The 19,371-nt window shown below is 37.1% G+C and overlaps 1 protein-coding gene across 8 annotated transcripts in view; it reads left to right on the plus strand.

Annotated features, from left to right (window-relative positions):
- The window catches only part of NBEA (neurobeachin), a 612,623-nt gene that overhangs the window by 469,488 nt on the left and 123,764 nt on the right, over nucleotides 1-19,371 (plus strand). The gene's annotated exons all lie outside the window — the stretch shown is intronic.

Below are 19,371 nucleotides of genomic sequence, written 5' to 3' on the forward strand. Positions count from 1 at the left end.
GATAGCTGCTTTCCATTGGGAGAAACAATTGATTTTAATTTTTAGTAAGCAGAACACGCCCAAATAGGAAACATTTGGCTGTATATCTTGACATAATTGTAATGCTACCGTTAGCTATCGTTGCATTCACATGCAAGACACAAAACGTAATACTGTTTGTGTCTCTTGTACTTTGTCGTTGGTGTAATAAACCGTGTTGCTGAAAAAAAGCAAGCTCCTCATTCACAGAAATCTTAGCCCTTACCTTTCCTTGGTATTGTTAGTTTCTGCTGCTTTAGTTCCCCGTCTCTATGACAACTGTTTAAATCGGGATGGGCAACTGTCATCTGGAATATTACTGAGAGAAAAGTGTTAGTGAGCACACAGTTCCCATAGATAGAGCATTTCAATATAATCCAATTTTAATTGAGCTCCTGAGACTTTGATGTGCTGCAGAAGGTTGGGAGAGAGCTATTCCAGGGAGAAATTAAAGCAGCCCAGCAAGGCTTCACCACTCCAGACTGTCACCATTTTAAGTAAGCATTAGCATCAGACTTAACCTGCCCCTATGGAACATCTCACTTCTTTTTTCAGCTTTTCGCTGATTTATTTTGCCATATGTAAAAGCAAAGCACTTTCATCTTTTTATGTATGTTTTTACACCCATTTGATTAGGCTTGAAAAGCTTGTACTGGACCTCAGATTCATCTTCTGCTGTCTATTGGACTTTGCTTCGGTGGTTCAGAAAAGAAAAAGAAAGTAGAGTAGGGATTAGTTTGAAATTGTCAGCCATCGTATATTAAACTTTCTTTTTAATATTACTTTGTAAAACCCTATTTTGGAGCTAAAAAGTAATTAAATATAAAAATGTAATTTTTATTTAGCTTTGATTTGCCATTGAATTTCATTTTAATGCTTAGATGCTTAGGTATTTATTAGAGGTTAGAACTTTTATTTCAAAGTGCATTAAAATATCTTTTTCCTCATCGCATGAAAAATACCTTTCAGGCAAAGCTAGTTTAAAGCAGCTGAACACAGGCACATCAGTCCTTAAACAAGAAAGCATTAATCCTTTTTTTTTTTTTTTTTTTAATGGGGAGGAAAATAGGTATTTTTCCACGTATATCCAAAGATCTTTTAAATACTTTGAAATATAACGTTGAACATACATTAGGTATTTTACTACTAATAAAAATGACATAATTAATATTATATTATTTTAATGTTAATTAAAATGAATTAAAATTAATATTATGCTTAATATTAAATATATGCTTAATATTAATACTAAATATAATGCTTGTGATGTCAAAGAGCTTTGTTATAGGTATGGTAAACTTAAGGAAGTTATTACCTCCTTAAGACATACCTGACATTTCTGATCTATATTGGCACATTTAAATAAAGAAATTTAAAATGTATATTGAGAAATTTTAAAATGGCAATAATTAGAAATTAGTTCGGGCATATGCATCATCATTGATGCACCTAGATTTACTTGTAGTTTTACTGTAATCTACAAGCTAATGAAGCTTCAGCACCAGGGCCCCTTACTCCACAGGGCCTTGTGAGAGATAAGAGTTGCCAAGAATTGTATTGTGATCTCACTTTATGCAATTGCCTTAAGAGACCTCAGGAAAAAAACAACCTACATTTCTAAGCCTCCAGTATTTGTTGTAATTATTTTCTTTCTCATTCTAAATATTCACTTACATAGCTAATTTTTATTTGTAACTTTGTATTCTCTTTTTAAAGCCACCTCGAATAACGTAAGCTTAGTCCATACTTAAATTATTTTTTAAAATTTTTATTTAATAATTTTTTGATTTAGCGCCTTCCCCCTCCCTCCCATTGATGGTCATTACCTTCCATTCTTTTTTTTTTTTTAATATAAACAATTTTGCAGTGAAGAATCTGGTACATACTTCATCTTGCTTTCTTGGGCGTATACCCACAGGATAAATTCCTAGAAATGAAATTGCTGTGTCAAGGGGAATATGTATTTGAAGGTTTCGATAGGTAATGACAAAATTTTCTCGATATATGTTATATTAACCTGCACTTCCACCAGCAGTATAGTGATTGCCTGTTTTCCTTACAAGCTCAGTATTATTAAACTTTTAGATTTTTGCCAATCTTGTGGCTAAAAATAGTATCCCCATATAGTTTCAGTTCTACTCTGGGTGAGGTTAATCATGTTTTTAATCAAGAAAGAGCCATTTGTACAGTTTGTGACTTATCTGTTTTACTTTTTTTAAAAAATAAATTTACTTATTTATTTGTTTATTTTTGGCTGCATTGGGTCTTTGTTGCTGTGCGTGGGCTTTCTCTAGTTGCGGCGAGCGGGGGCTACTCTTCATTGCGGTGCACAGGCTTCTCATTCTGGTGGCTTCTCTTGTTGCGGAGCACGGGCTCTAGGCTCACGGGCTCAGTAGTTATGGCTCGCAGGCTCTAGAGCGCAGGCCCAGCAGCTGTGGCTCACGGGCCTAGTTGCTCCGCGGCATGTGGGATCTTCCCAGACCAGGGCTCAAACCCATGTCTCCTGCATTGGCAGGCGGATTCTTAACCACTGCGCCACCAGGGAAGGCCAGTTTGACTTTTTTTTAAGCAAAATTTTAATGTCTATAGGAGGAGATTATTGATAAATAGTACAGTTAATCTCAGGTATCTATTTTTGTGTATTAGACATCATATAGACATATATTATGGAAATTATATACATATAGGTATATCTCCTTTTCTCCCTACTTCCCATCTAGATTATTCCTCTATGGAATGCCCCCTGCCCAAGTCATAGGGACATTAGTTATAAGGATATGAATCACTTTAATTTACCTACCTACCCAACAAGAATCTTTCTGCTCTGGCATAAAAAAAAAATGTTAACTGTATGACATAACTCATAATTAGCTAACTATAGTTACACTTCATAGTACATCTCCCATGTAGAATTCTATAACACAAGAGCTACCTTCTTTATAAATTAGCTTATGTGGATGTCTCTAGTATACATTTTTATTTATTTACTAAAACATGAATATTGGAGAAACATGCAGTGGAGCTCCATGGAGCTGCCCTCACTGCTGTGTGCCAGACACTATGGCGAGCACCAGGGGAAAAACACTCAGCATTAAGACGGGGTTAAGACTGAGACCTATAAATAACCTCCATATCTGGAGAAAATAATATTATTAGGGTTTTTAAAAATAAGTTTATTTATTTATTTTTGGCTGCTTTGGGTCTTCGTTGCTGCACGTGGGCTTTCTCTAGCTGCGGCGAACGGGGGCTACTCTTCGTTGTGGTGCACGGGCTTCTCATTGCAGTGGCTTCTCTTGTTGCGGAGCACGGACTCTAGGCACGCGGGCTTCAGTAGTTGTGGTGCGTGGGCTCAGTAGTTGTGGCTCACGGGCTCTAGAGCGCAGGCTTAGTAGTTGTGGCACTTGGGCTTAGTTGCTCTGCAGCACGTGGGATCTTCCCGGACCAGGGCTCGAACCCGTGTCCCCTGCATTGGCAGGCGGATTCTTAACCACTGCCCCACCAGGGAAGTCCCATTAGGTTTATTTATGTTATTAGTGGAGGGCAAAACTTTAATAACAAATTAGATACTTAATTTATTAATATTTTATTTACTTGTTATCGTCTCTTTAAAGTAGCCAAGTGTCGATAGGTTAACTGTTTTTGTGGATAACACATTTTCTTTGCACAAGTTCATGCTTGTGCAAAGCATGACCATCACTCACAAGTGGAGTGATGGTCATATCTGACATCTGGACTGAACCTCTTATCTTTTTCACAACACTCATCATCTGCCAATAACCCTAATCCCAGAATGTGGCGGAGAGTACCACTCACGTAGTCACTGGAACCAGAAACTCTTACAACAGTTTTAATTCCTTTCATTTCTTTACCTCAACATAAAACAAAACAAAAACATTCAAGTCCTATTCATTCTGTCTCATAAATATGTTTATACTCTTTCTCTTTCTCTTCCTACCTACGGCAGCTGTCTTAGTTTAGACTTCCTTCATTTCCTACTGGCACAATGCAGATTTCCAGTTTAGCATCCTTCCAAGTCCTCCCCCTCACTACTTCCAAAGTGGCCTTTCTAAAATGCAGGTTTAATCTTATAACTACGCTCCTTTCAATGGTCCCAGTGGCATCACAGTAATCAGCAGAGCTACCATTCATTGAGAGCTAAGTTTGAAATCAATGTTTCAGTTAATCCTTTCTTCAGGAAACGCTCTGGACAGCCTCTTGCCTATAGAAAGGGGACCTCTGGTACTTATAGTGGAGATACTTGTTAAATACAGTAACCGATTTAATGTTTGTCAACATCCCAGTAAAATAGAATTATTATATCAGTCAATTATAAAGACATTAATAGACAGTACAAGCTTCGTAAAAGGAGGGACCATCCTTGTCTTATTCACCAATGTTTTCCCATCACCTAGCACAATATCTGGAACCTAGTAGGTGCTAAATTTTTGTTTGGTGAACAAATGATATGCGCTGCTAACAGCCTTTGCCTGGGGAGAGGTATTTGACCGTGATACTCAGGTAAAACAGATAAATGGCAAATTCTCAGCAAAGCAGTATTTTGCTGCAAATCGACAGGTTTACGACCATGGAATATAAAGTAAACAGAAGAAAGAAAAGTAGTCTTAGGACATTACAGTGGTGTAGAAGAGTCCTTTGGGGATGCCTAACCCTGGAAATACTATTTTCATTGCCAACAAAAGTTGGGAGATCTCTAAACCTCCTTTTGCCTCCAATTACAGATATTTGTGGAAGACGTTCATGTAAAAGCAAGGGGTGTTTACCGAGCTGTTTACATTTAAACTGAGTTGCATTTTTTGAAGAGCTGTTAATTATCCTCTAATATAGAAATTTGAGAGTAGAAATAAAAATAACACAGGGAATTCAGTAGCTGAATTTTCTCTAGCTGAAGCAGCAAGATTTTTTTTTAAAAGATTAAACTTCAAACACAGCAGACAGAACACTGAAAGTCATCTAGGAAGTAGAATATAAGAACAAATTCTTGCAAATAACCAGACAGTTGAACCAATGTGAACTGCAGAAGCAGAGTGTAGATCAGAGAACAACGCACACTGGAAAAGGATCTGGGCTGAGGCCACAGCAGGATCTGCTCTTGTCACTCCTGACTGTGGGTTTCACTTAAGGTCCTGGTGGGGAGGTTGTGAGTTCATTTGTTCAACACACTTATGTAGCACTACCTTTGTGCCAACCTCTCCACTCGACACTTTATATGTTATTTCATTTAATACCACAGTGGATGTGATCATTCTCATTTCATGTAAGTGGAAACTGTGTCCCAGTTATGTTAGGGAACGTTCCCAAGTTACACAGCTCGGAAGTGGTTGAGTCAGACTTCAGTCCGTATATCATCCTCTAATGTCCAATACGTAAAAAATGGTCCTAGTCCACCAAATTAAGTGCTAATAAAGTGCATGCTTATTGGTACATACTGGTAGTATGAAGAAATGTGTCAAGGGTAACCCTCATCCTTTGGTGAGCAGATGCACATTAAAATAAGACCCAATCTAAAGGACTTTCCAAATGCAAATTCCCTGCATGAAGATTGGGTTTCATTCTAGGGCTGCTCTTTGGGAGATAGTAATTCGAGAAGAGCTCTCGCTTTGAGAGAAAGAAAAACAGATTCTTATGAACCCCAAGGATGCACCTGTGAGTGCCCAGGAATACTCAGGTTTTCAAGTAAAAACACACTTTGAAAACTTTGAACTGGTATTGTACGAAAATAGTCTTCAATTACTAATTTTCACTGAAAAAGAAAAGTCTTTAAAACTTGAACAACTATTCACATTCGTACTGTCTTCCTGGTTCCTGATGAGCCTGGCACCCACCTGGCAGATACTTGATAAATGGTAAATATTTTTTGAGGAAATGTTTTTTGAACAGTAAGCTTTTATTACATGGTAGGGCTTTATCAGGCAGACAAGGAGGGGAAGCTATTCAAGAATATTTACAAAGTATGGAAATGTTTAATGCATGCATATATTTTTAAAATTTATTTATTTTATTTATTTTATTTTTGGCTCTGTTGGGTCTTCGTTGCGGTGTGCGGGCTTCTCATTGCGGTGGCTTCTCTTGTTGTAGAGCACGGGCTCTAGGTGCACAGGCTTCAGTAGTTGTGGCTCGTGGGTTCTAGAGCGCAGGCTCAGTAGTTGTGGCTCATGGGCTTAGTTGCTCCGCGGCATGTGGGATCTTCCCAGACCAGGGCTCGAACCTGTGTCCCCTGCATTGGCAGGTGGATTCTCAGCCACTCCGCCACCAGGGAAGCCCCAATGTCTGCATATTTTTAAAAATTTTAATAGACTTTATTTTTTAGTTTAGTTTTAGTTTAGGTTCACAGGAACATGAGCAGATAGCACAGAAAGCTCCTATTTTGTGGGGTGTGTGGGTGTTTGTGTATTAGTCAGGCTTTTTCCTTCTTCAAATAACAGAGGCATGAAAGTTACATCAGGTAATAAGAGTTTGCATCAGAAAACTTTCAGTGGCAAGTCATAGATACCCTAACTCTAATGGCTTTATACGTATATATGTATGTATGTGTGTGTATGTGTGTTTATCATAAAAGAGTAAGTCCTGAATTATATTAGTCTCTTGGGTTGATTGATTCAGCTGCTTCTGGATGTTTTCAGGAACCCAGGTTCATTCCCCATCTCCACTCTGTCATCCTTGGTTTGTCCTCATTCTCACACCAATAGCAATGTGGCTTCAACACTCCTCCAAATCAACCTAAGCACAGGAATGTCTAGAGGAAAGAGGGAGCATCTCTTTCATTGCTGCCCTCTTAAGAATGGGGACACTTTTCAAACCTGATCACCTCTGGGACTGTCCATGAGGTCGGTGTGCCCTGGCTCAGAAGTGCATGGAAGAGGTCACTAACTGAACACCATCAGGGTTCTGTTAGTCAGGAAGGTGGAGGGGAGGGGAAGCCGCAGTAGATCCTGAGTGGGTGAGCAGTAGTGTCTACTACAGAGTTTATGGTAGGAAAGCATAGTGAAGTACGAATGGGAAAGTCTCATCAGGCCTTCTTCAAAACTGGAATTCCATCTGAGTTCCAATGATTGAGTCTTTTAAATGTCCCTTCAACCTCAGCCACCCATTAACATTATAGTGCTGGTTACTGTCTGTCTTTGTTTATATTTTTGCTACTACAGACCAACTGACTTTAAATATACCTTAAATTTATTCATTCAACAGAATGTTTATTGAGTTTCTGCGATGTGCCAGGCACTGTGCCAAGCAATACAGTAGTGAGCAGAAACAAATGGCCACAGAGTGAGGGAGATTACATTAATAAGTTACATAGTAAATGTGCAAAATTACGTTTGTGGTAAGTGCTGTGAAGAGACCTTCTCTCATGTGGCGCTATGAGAGTGTGTGTTAGGGCAATTTTACCCAGCGGGAGAGGTCGGTTGCGAAAATAGGAAGTCAGGAGAGCTCAAGGATGAGTAGAAGTGAAGTAGGCAGATAGGGGAGGGGAAGTATTTCCAGAGAGGGAAGAATATGTGCATTGGCCCTGTGACAGAAAACAACATGGTATGGACAGAAGACTGGAGGAAGACCAGTGGGACTGGATCCAAGAGAGCAAAGTGGTCCCAGATGTGTTTGGAGCAGGAGATGGTTGCATCTACCATTAGACTCATCTCTTTATGTCTTGGCTTCTGCTTCCTCAGAATTCCTGCTGCCTTATGATTTCTGGTGACTGCCTTCTCCATCTTTTGGCTTCTTCCCACCCTCCTGCTTAAAATTTTCCCTGAATATCTCACATTGAAATCATTAAGAAAGATTATCTGATGGGGTCAGCCTGCCAGCATTCATAATAGCATGGCTGTGATGGACAGGATTCTCACCGCCACTAGTTGTGGCTACTCTATTGATACTTAGATAACTACTTTATATGAGCTGTCCATCCCGGTTCTGTCCACCAAGGCCAGAGTGATGGGGTCAGGTAATCAACATGGTAAAAAGGAATTTACCAGGAGGGGACACTTCCCATGTCCTGTCCAGTACATAATAAATTGGGAATCAATTCTGGACTATCTTAATAGGATGGCTTTTAATTAATATAGACCTTGTAAATTGATAACTTTTTCTGTACATGAGTATTACTAAATATAGATCAATAAAAGCATTCATAATTAATCACTACTATTAAATGACTGCTCTGTGCTGGGCTTTGTGCTACGTATGAAAACCGCAGAGATGCATTGAAAATTCTGGCTATCAGTGGGTTCACAGGTTTGCAAGTAAACCAACCACGGTAATAATGGTTTGGTGAGTGTCAGAGTTGGGTAGAGGGTTCTCAGAGGGAGAAGCAGGCTCTTCTTGCTTAGTCATTAATAGGAGTTAATCAGAAGAACAGAATAGGGAGGGATCTGCCAGGCAGAAGAAACACCATGTGCAAGGGCACAGAAGCGTGACAGGGTAGAACATGGCACATTTGGGAGCTGAAAGTTATCAGGGTGGTTAGAACGTAAGAGCTGGGTGTAATGCACCTTGTGGTTTAATATGGGGTTTTGTACCACTAGTAGTTACCACTTCTTAAATACTTATATACCATACATATATATGCCTTTTAAACTGTATTAGGATTTTCATTGATGTGCTGGGATCCAAAATTTTTTAAAGTGTTTGAAGCTGTAATGGGTATGAGTTAAAAAGTGCACTAGTATTTGTATTGCATGCCATTTTTTTTCAGGATGATATAAATAAATGTTAACTAGAGAAAAAAGTTTCACCCTTAAATTTAAAAAAATTCTGTCTTCATTATGCATTTCTCACTACTTTTAAATTTTTTGTTTTACATTTTCTAAAATAAAAATTGGGAAGTAAAAAACATTTTAATATTCTAAAAGATTTCTCTCCATACGATAACTAGATCTCTAGTGAAAAGCAATTCTCCATTATGTCTGCTCTGTTAAGACTGATTTCACTATTGCAACAATAATTACTGCAACTCCCCCATCTAATCTTGTATCATTTCTTACTATATCTAAAACTTTAGTAAGAAATATTTCCCAAAACAGAAAACAATTTGTGCTGACAATTTATAGTATCTACACAATCAGACCCTATTATCAAATTGATTCAAAGAAAAACCTCTAACCCAGAAACCCAAATAACCTGATAGGATTATTTGGAGATATATAACAATTTGTCATTTTTTGTTTTAAATATATTTGTCATATTAAATATATATGTCATATTTGTTTTAAATATTTGTCATATTAAATATATATGTCATATTTGTTTTAAATATATATTAAAATTTGTCACTATACAGAATAATACAAGGGAAAGTGTGGAAGTGAAAGTGAGTGTTAGAAACTAGAAAATAGTTTCCTTCCAATAGTGTAGAGTTCTGCCTCCCCCATCCCTTCCCTTTGTAAAATTACAGCAGAGGGACAAATACAAGATTTCAGTTTGCCAAATTTGAGAAAATGAGGAAACACAGCCAAATACATAATATTTACACATGGGAACATTCACGAGCAGGACAAAAATGAAGCAACCTTGCCAATATCATTTTTTAATTTTGAGAGTTTTACTGTAATTTTGAGAGTTACATGCCTTTGAAGATGAAGTAGGCACAGAGGACTCCAGCTGCAAATCAAAGTTTGTAAGTTAAATTTTAAAATATTTTATTCCACAAAATTGATTGAGTTCCTTTCATGTGCTGATTCTATAAGGAATACAAAATGGAATCAACCTAGTCTCTACCCTCATGAACTCTACAGTTGGGAGGAAGTATGTAATAAAATAGATCATTTTTAAAGTACTTCCTACAGTGTGAGAGATACTATTGGAGTGGTACAAATAATACTTCTTTTCTGAAAGAGTTCATGGTTTTCTACTAAGGACTATAAAATAGCATTTGCATAGATTATTGAAACAGTATTGCCCTTCTCCAGTCAAAACAGCCTCTATACTGTAGTCACAGCAGTGATTTCTAAAGTGTGAATTTAATCATCTCACGTCTTTGTTTAACATAGGGGCTCATCATTGCTCTCAGACCAAAAATCCAAACTCTTTAACTTGAATTACATGATCTAGCCCCACATCCTGGCTCCCTATCCACTTTTTATTATTTCAATGTTATTTTTCACCTCTCTCCTCTTTATAATCTATGTTCCAGACTTCCTGGACCCATTCCCCAAAGCACCATATTTACATACATGTTCCTTCTGCTTGAGACCCTCTTCCTTCCCTGCTCCCCCGCATCTTCCCCGCTGTTGGTGAGTCTCCAAGAGACTGAACTCTTTGAAGTCAGGGACTCTGCCTCTCATTCGCCATCGGCTCATGGCGGTAATTCAATAAATACTTGTTAAATGAGCGTCACTAAAAAATTAATTGATAAATCATGAGGACAAGCTTGGTAGCAAGAGCTGGCCTGATTATAGGTTGTTTCTTAGATAGGAAGAAACCTTCCTAGAGTTATCACTACTAACGATGGGAGTGGTAGCTGACGTCCCCGATAGTTGGGCTTTCTAGTTGGAGGTTAGTACTGTGGTTTCAGAAAACTTCTAGAATGCAAACTGCCACCAAGGAAGCAAGAGCTGTGGCTGTTGGTTTTAAAGGTCATATGCTGTGGTCCAGGTTTTCTACTCCCTTGCTGGCAGTGTCATTAATGAAAGTTAAAACCGGAGATGCGCTGAGTGTGTGTTCATGTGTATGTCTGTACAAATACACCCAAGAAAGTAGACATTAATTAGAGTAGGAGGCTAACGTTTGTTAAGCACTTCCTGTGTGCCAGGCACTGTACTAAGCATCTTTTAAAAGAATTATTTCATTCAATTCTCACAACTACCCTGTGAGGTTAGGTACTATCATTTCTCCCATCTTATGATATGGAAACTTAAGAATTAAAAATGAACTAACTTGCCTGAGGTCTCACAGCTAGTAAGAGAGGCAGACCCTAGGCAGGCTTTAAATCTAGGAGAGGCAGGTACATAAATTCATGAATTAGAGCAAAATGCAAGGTTGTTAAATAAAAAGCTCTCTGTAGGTGGGCTGCCTAAATTTTTCCCAATTATACGATATTTTGACCCTGCAATTTTAACCCACATAGTGATAGTGGCTGTGTTTATGAATATTTAACCTCAGAAGTATAGCAATATAGTATATATTGTTCAGTTTTCATTGAAAATGCATTTCCTGAAAACCATCATTTTGCCAGCTTAATTTCTTTTCTTTTTTTTTTTAGATTTATTTATTTATTTTTGACTGTGTCGGGTCTTCGTTGCTGTGCGCGGGCTCCTCATTACAGTGGCTTCTCTTGTTGCAGACCACGGGCTCTAGGCACGCGGGCTTCAGTAGTTGTGGCACGCAGGCTCAGTAGTTGTGGCTCGCCGGCTCCCTACTTGTGGCGCACGGGCTTAGTTGCTCCGCGGCATGTGGGATCTTTCCAGACCAGGGCTCGAACCCGTGTCCCCTGCATTAGCAGGCGGATTCTTAACCACTGCGCCACAAAGGAAGTCCCTAGCTTAATTTCTTGATCGTTTTCATTTACTTCACAGTTAAGCCATTTTCAGTTTTTTCCCTTTCAATTTTATATTACATGAATTATTTATTTTCATCAGGATTGATTATTTTCCATCTAAGTTTTAATGAAAAGCTTTGATTCAATGATCATTTTTTGGTCCATTTTAGATTTTACTGATTATAGTGCCTACCCCTGACAGTTTTATTTTGATGACTGTATTCATTATTAATTGGATAAGAGGCTAAAGTAAGACTCTTCCATCAGATATTTGAGGTTTTCTTTATTGTGCAGGGTGGGTCCATTGTAATTGTCCTCTTTTTTTCATCCACCCTGTAAAGTATTTTATACCATATTACACATGTTTAAGTTAACATGTAAATTTTTTCATAAGTTTAAAACTTTTTAAAAGATGTGGTATCCAGCATGTTCCTACACATTGATATTTTAAAATAAAATTCTTACTCACTTTTCAGATATGCCCAGTAGAATCAAATATATCCAAAAGAATAATGATTTGGTTACCATCATCATGCGTTTTAAAATGTACAAATAATCTCTTTTTTCAAATGGACATTTTATATAATTCCTCTTTCTCACTCAACAAATATTTCCATTTGATTCCCTCCCCAAAATGTATCTATTCTAAAAATATTTTATGCTTGAAAGTCTTATATTGATCATTATATTCTACTAATATGCAGAAAGCATATACTAATGAATTAAAATTTTAATATTTTTAATTCCTAAAGCCATAAAATTCGACGTGCTTAACATTTTTATTCTGGAACAAATTATTATTACAAATATTATCAGCTTACAATCATACAACATAAATATATTGTGAGATTTGAAAAATAATTATTAAACATGAAAAGTAAAATGCTACTGGAAATTCATCTCTTAATGAGATGAATGGTTAGTATATCCACATATGAATATTATTTATTGCTAGAACAATACAGGAATCAATATTAAAGCTACTCCTAATTTTCTTTTTTTTAAATTGAAGTATAGTTGATTTACAATGTTATGGTAGTTTCAGGTATACAACAAAGTGATTCAGTTTTATATATATATATATATATATATATATATATATATATATATATATATATATATATATATTCTTTTGCAGATCCTTTTCCCTTATAGGTTATTACAAGATATTGAGTATCGTTCCCTATGCTATACAGTAGGTCCTTGTTGGTTATCTATTTTATATATAGTAGTGTGTAAACGTTAATCCCAAACTCCTAATTTATCCCTTTCCCCTTTGGTAACCATAAATTTGTTTTCCATGTCTGAGTCTATTTCTGTTTTGAAAATACGTTCATTTGTATATTTTTTTTAGATTCCACACATAAGCCATATCATCTGATACTTGTTTTTCCTCTGTCTGGCTTACTTCACTTAGTATGATAATCTCTAGGTCCATCTGTGTTGCTGTAAATGGCATTATTTCATTCTTTTTTATGGCTGAGTAATATTCCATTGTGTATATATACCACATCCTCTTTCTCCATTCATCTGTTGATGGACATTTAGGTTGCTTTCATGTCTTGGCTATTATAAATAGTGCTGCAGTGAACATTGGGATGCATGTATCTTTTCAAGTTACAGTTTTCTCCAGATATATGCCCAGGAGTGGGATTGCTGGATCACATGGTAACTCTATTTTCAGTTTTTTAAGGAACCACCATACTGCTTTCCATAGTGGCTGCACCAATTTATATTCCCGCCAACAGTGTAGGAGGGTTCATTTTTCTCCACACCCTCTCCAGCGTTTATTATTTGTGGGCTTTTTGATGATGGCCATTATGACCAGTGTGTGGTGATACGTAGTTTCCAACTTTATTTTTTGTAGATATGTTGAAAAATCTTGTTCACAGTTTTAAATTGTAAATAAATAGAAGGATGTTGAAGTTTTATTACAGCATATTCATATAGCTTTTTGTACCACTTCTAAGTTGTATGCTAGAAATCACCTAGTGATCTATCGTGAAAAATTATTTTTAATTATCTCCCAACTGACAGCCCGATTAGATCCAACTTCAACTCTTTGAAAGTAAAGAATTAGGAAACCATTTAACTTGCAAAAAGATTTTTTTTAATCCAGTCATTAAGGGCATACAGTTTACAGCACTTCCATCAGAATTTTGAATTGTCCGTTATTTGAGGCTCCTAGCCCCTCAACAGATTTTATACCCCAGATAATACACCATAGAGAGCCCCCCACCCTTTTTTTTTAATTGGAGAAGGGCAGTGGGAAAAGAGAGATGGGAAAGAGAACCTGTATTTCCCTCACATGTTCATTCTCAGGCAGATAGATTTTAAGAAGTTAAGGATCTGGAAACTTACTCTTAAGTTATGCATACCTAACTTACTTCTTGGAAAGTTATTCATTGCCCAGTTAGAAGAGGCTAGTCCGTTGTGTTGCTGTTTCCTTTTTTCCATACACTTCTAAATAATTATTTCTTATATCTTATGCTCTCCATGCCTTTGGTGAGGAAATAGTATCACCAAGACAGGTGGTGAGAACTGGGAACAGGGAGTTCCAAACATCTTGCTGTTTTTGCTGCTTCCCACTTCCTCACCCCGTGTACCGTGACAGCAACTGCCAGTCAGAGATGATCTTCCACATGGTCATTTTAGTACCCAAACTTCTTCCATTTTGTGGTTCTGCTTTCCTTCTGGGCATCAGACTCCTCTTCATTCGTCTGGCAAAAGGGAAAAGAGCAGAGATGATCATTTATGGATGCAAACCTCAAATTACTCTTGAACTATTCCATCCTGAATATGTTTGTCCCATCCAGAATCATTGATAATTTGTACAGAATTATAAAAGTGATGGGGGTTACAGCTTTCCATTGCACTAACAGCCCTTTAATTAAACTGTTCAAGCTGCAAGTGTCTGTTGGATATCATGGCCTCATGAACACTGAACAGGGCATGTCTCTCCACCCCTTCACATCATTTTTATCAATTCTTAACAGAAAATATAACTTGAAGCAAAATTTAGTTTTTTCATATCCAAATACTTGTTCTAATATATGCATCAGATGATTTGAGATCAGCAAAGCTCTCACTAAACAAGTACTTTTTAGGTCACACAATATTAGCTGCCTTTAAAAGAAAAAAAAGATGAAACTGATTTGACAGCTATACCCATGTTTCTGACAAATATGCATGTCTGATACACATGAGTGCACAGCAACCCTATTTTTCTTCAACACAATCATCAAATAATATGTGTTAAGCACACATTCGGGCGAAGTGGTTTACAAGGGGTCTCTATTACATTTGTTTTATATTATGTCCTGTGTGCTTCAGTTCATAACTGAGTGGGACAGACCTCAGGGTATAAAGCCAGCATGATCTCTCTCTCCCTTCACTTCTTTTGGATATTAAGCCCTTAGCTCAAAACAGTTCAGTGGTCGCTTAAGAAAATCACAAAAGTTGCATAAAATTTGTGATCAAGATGCTTTAATTTTCTTATTTATGACCTATATGATGTAATAAAAGTTATCTTTATTCAATTTTCATAAAATGAAACTGAATAGGCTAGTTAGCATTTGTTGATTGATTTCATAGTATATTAAATAATTCGGAGAGGCCAGCAAGCACAAACCAGATGATATGGGAAGGTCGACTTAAGAAAGAAAACAAAACCACAAACCTCAAGTATAAATGAAAGTACTTATATGGTTTAGAAAAATATCTTGGGCTATAATGAAAAAGTAACTTAAAGAGTTATTATAGAAGGTCCTGAAACTTACAGAACACTATGTAACTAGTAGAGGTATAAATAAAATACAGGCAATTTTATGGTATCAGGTCATATTTCAGATCTAGGCTTGATGCCCAGATTTTTATATAAACATGCCATAAACTCAGTATTTAATCAACTATAAATGATATTCCTTTGCACTTTTGAAGCATATACAAACTGATTAAACTCCTCATCACTTGCCCGAAGCAGCGTCCTAACCGATCACTCTGCCTCCAGTCTAACAGCTTTCTACTTTAGCCTCCACGAGCCGCCAAGTGTATGTAGGTGAGCTCTCTCTTGGTTACCCTCTCGTTGCATACAAGCAGAGGAGAGGAAAGGGGACTTGGGGTATAGTCCCAGGCGGTCATGGCAATCACAAAATTTATTTGAATGCTAGTGGTTCATCTTAACCATTCATCATTTTTTTACATTTTATTTTCCATCCTATCTATATTAATTTCACTACAAAAAAAGTCTAATTACTTATCAGAAATAAAATTGTTGCTCAAGAGGGGTGTCAGATGATATTCTGTGACACGCCTCAGTATACATTTTTCTTAAGTGCGAGGCATAAGTCTATGAACTAAAACACCTTAGCCCAACCCTCTAGAGTGAAGGAATCCTTTTTATGGGGACAGGGTCTTCCAAGATGGGGTATAACCCAGTCTAGAGTTCCTTGTGGGTGCAGATTAAACTACCAGAAAAGAGAAACCAGTTATTCTATTTAGATCACTTTGTTTAGATCTTGATTAAATCTAAAAACAGAAGAGACCTCTGATGGGCTCCACCATTAGGATAATAAACACAAGAAGTCTGAGGCGAAACTGGAAAGCTTTTTCCAGTTCAGCAAAGGAGTCAGAGATGCACGTACTTTGTAAGATCTCTTTGTAACCTTCCCCATGTGTATTATCTCTGTCCGTTTCTCTTGCTGATCTATTCAACAAACAAATGTATATGGAGCACATCTGTGCCAGGCACTGCTTTAAGCTCTGTGTATTGAGCAGTAAATAAGATAGATGAGGGCCTTGTTCTCATGGAACTTTCACGTCACAGGGAGGGGACTGACAAACAAAAAAATAAATAAGTGCCAGGCGCAGAATTCAAACAAAGTGATGTCAGAGAAGAGATATTGGAGGTTAGTACATGATAACTCTAAGTTGGATGCCAGCCAAAGATTTTTTAATAAAAAAATTTTAGAGAGTTTCATTCCATAATCAATCTTGAAGGAAACAAGAAGAGAAAGTAGGAGGTGGCTTGCTGTAAAAAAAAAACAAAAGGACTCTAGGCTCTGTTGGGTTTCCTGGCAGGGAATTATGAACATCTCAGAGCATTGTCTTTTATCAGCCTCTTTAAAGGATTTCAAAAGCTTAACTATAACATGGGTGCCTGTAAAGTAAAATTTTCTTTCCCTCGGCCCCTCTGGTAAGGACTGTACCGCTCGTTCAGATGATGCTGCCTTGTTCAAAATAGCTGGGACCTTTGGGTCTATCTTTCGGAATTTGCCTCCTGAGCTGTTTATTAGCTGCTAGCAAAATAATTTTCTTTTAATTTTGTTCTGTCTCCTTTTACTCTTTGCCTCCAGGCTTTACTGAGTTCCTCTGATTATCTCAGTTTCCTTTTTTCTTGCTCCTGAGGGTCCCTGAGGACTGTTGTGGTCCCAACCTGGAGCTGTGAAAGCGGTGGTAGGAGAACTGATTGAGTTCCTCTATCAGTTTGGATCCAGTCAAGAGAAGGAAGCCACATAGCAATTTAAACAGGGAAAGTGTTATAATTTATAAAAACAGAAATAATTATAAATTATAACAGGATATTGGAGAAACAGGGAACGGTTAGTAAGAAATAAAAAGAACTCTTAAAAAATATAGCAAACAGCATATATGAGGAGCAGCCACTGTCTTCTGAGCTGACATTGAACCCAAGAAGAGGCCTCCTGGCCTTGTTAGAGAGGACATGGCTATAGTTCCCTTCATGGTACAGAAGTCACTCTGGTGCCCTGCTGAGGGAGCTCGCTGGAGCTCTGCCTTTTGGAACTTTCCCGAAAACCACCCTCTAGGGAGTTGGTGAATCTGTGTATGGGAGGGTTCTCACCAGAGCCCTCTGTTACAAAACTGTCTGGGGCAGTGGGTCCTGGAGAGAGCTGCTAGTCACTGGCTGCTGTCAGCCATCACACACTGCAGGAGCCGGGCACTGGAGAAGCCCACACTCTGCAGGGACCTGCTAGGTGAGCACGCAGAACCAGGAAGAAAAACCCCTTTCTTCTGCATCATCTCTTCAGAGTCCTTTCCTGATAGACCTCGACATGGTGTCAGCTAGCAAAGGAAAAATAAAGGGTACAGATTCACTTTCACAAGATAAACAATGAAGGGTGAATTTGGAGCTGGGAAGCAATAATTTGATAACTGGCACAGTTGGTAAGACACTTTAGCATGGGGCACTTAAGGAGTCAAGCCAACTTCTATGTGTTTGAGAGCCACCTGCCTGCTAGAAGTAAAATAAACTGATAACATGCTTAATGGAAAGGAATACTTGGCCAGATGTTCACTACATCATGGTTCCCAAAGAGAAAGATAACAATATTAGTGTGTGTATATATGCGTTTATATATATACCCACACACTAATATCTCTCTCTATATATATATATTATATACAGCCTAATATGCATATTATATATAAATATTATACATATTTTATATATAATATAATATATAAAATATTATATATAATATACATTATATATATATATATATATATAAAATCTCCATCCATCCTCCTGGCATACCAGATTTAGTATAAGGGTGCCAACACAGCTTTCATGGGAAGATCTCTCCTTTTTTCTGAGATTATACTCATTTTACTCTTTGGGTTTTCAAATGGCCTTTATATATATATATAAAATATATATATATATATATATATATATATATATATATATATATATATATATATATGTGAAATAATGGTCATAGTGAAAGATAGTTTTTGTTGTTGTGGCTGTTGTGTCTTAAAATTATTCCTACCTGACAAAATAAGAGTTATCAACCCTGTATTAGTACTCTTTCCATTAAAAAAAAATTATGCTAGTCTATGAAATTCAAATCTGGAAACTGTTGCACCCAGGTAAGCATGTATTAATATAAATTGTGGCAAGTCACTGTAATCCTTTTGTGAAATGTATAAAAAGAAGTTTTACATGTAGAAACTGAAAAACAGTTGTCACTTTATGCTCAACAGAAAGGACATATAAACAGAACTTCAACAATAGCTAGGCCATGCACTTTACATTCATTGTCTCCACTTAAATTAACCAGTAATGAGTATTATTATCACTGTTTTTCAGGTGACAAAAATCAGGTAGAGTTAAATAATTTTTCCAAGTTCCTATAGCTAGTAAATAGCAGAGCCAAGTTTTAAATAAGACTGTGACTGGCTCCAAAATGTTTCATGATTTAAACAGATGTCTCACTGCCTCCAAAAACCTTCCAGTGTGTAGAGAAAGACAAAAACTGAATTAAGGCGCTAGAAAATGGAATTTTCAAAAAATAAAAAGATGAATAGATAACATAATATAATTATAATATAATTATATAATATATAATATACACACAGAGATATATAATTCCTAGAGAAAGGAAATGTGAAAAAGGACTTCATAACTTGTTCTCAAACCTTAAGGAATATCATGTATGTAAAACTCAGTAACTAGTTTCTGCTTTCACCAAAGCAAATATAAGTGTAGTAGATTATACAGGGTACACCAGTGCAAGTAGAGAATGTGTTTATGTATTGTTAAAATACATTGGTGTATCAGGAAGGAAAGTGTTGCAGATTTCATTGCAGTGGGTTAATCAAATATGGATTTATCTGTATCATGGAAGGAGAAGTCCAGATATGGATAGTTGCTGAGACTGTTTCAGTAACTTAATATTAGCGCCAACCTTGCTGGGATTCCCTTGGTCTTCCTCTAATGGCTACACAATTGCTGCTATAGTTTCTGCCATTATATCTCCATTCAAGCAAGGAAGAGAAAGGAGTGTGCCAGCTACATATGACTCATTTTATCAGCTTTTCTGAAACATCCCCAAATGACTGGT

This window comes from Balaenoptera ricei, chromosome 18 (genome assembly GCF_028023285.1).
Source record: "Balaenoptera ricei isolate mBalRic1 chromosome 18, mBalRic1.hap2, whole genome shotgun sequence".
Taxonomy (NCBI): Eukaryota; Metazoa; Chordata; class Mammalia; order Artiodactyla; family Balaenopteridae; genus Balaenoptera; species Balaenoptera ricei.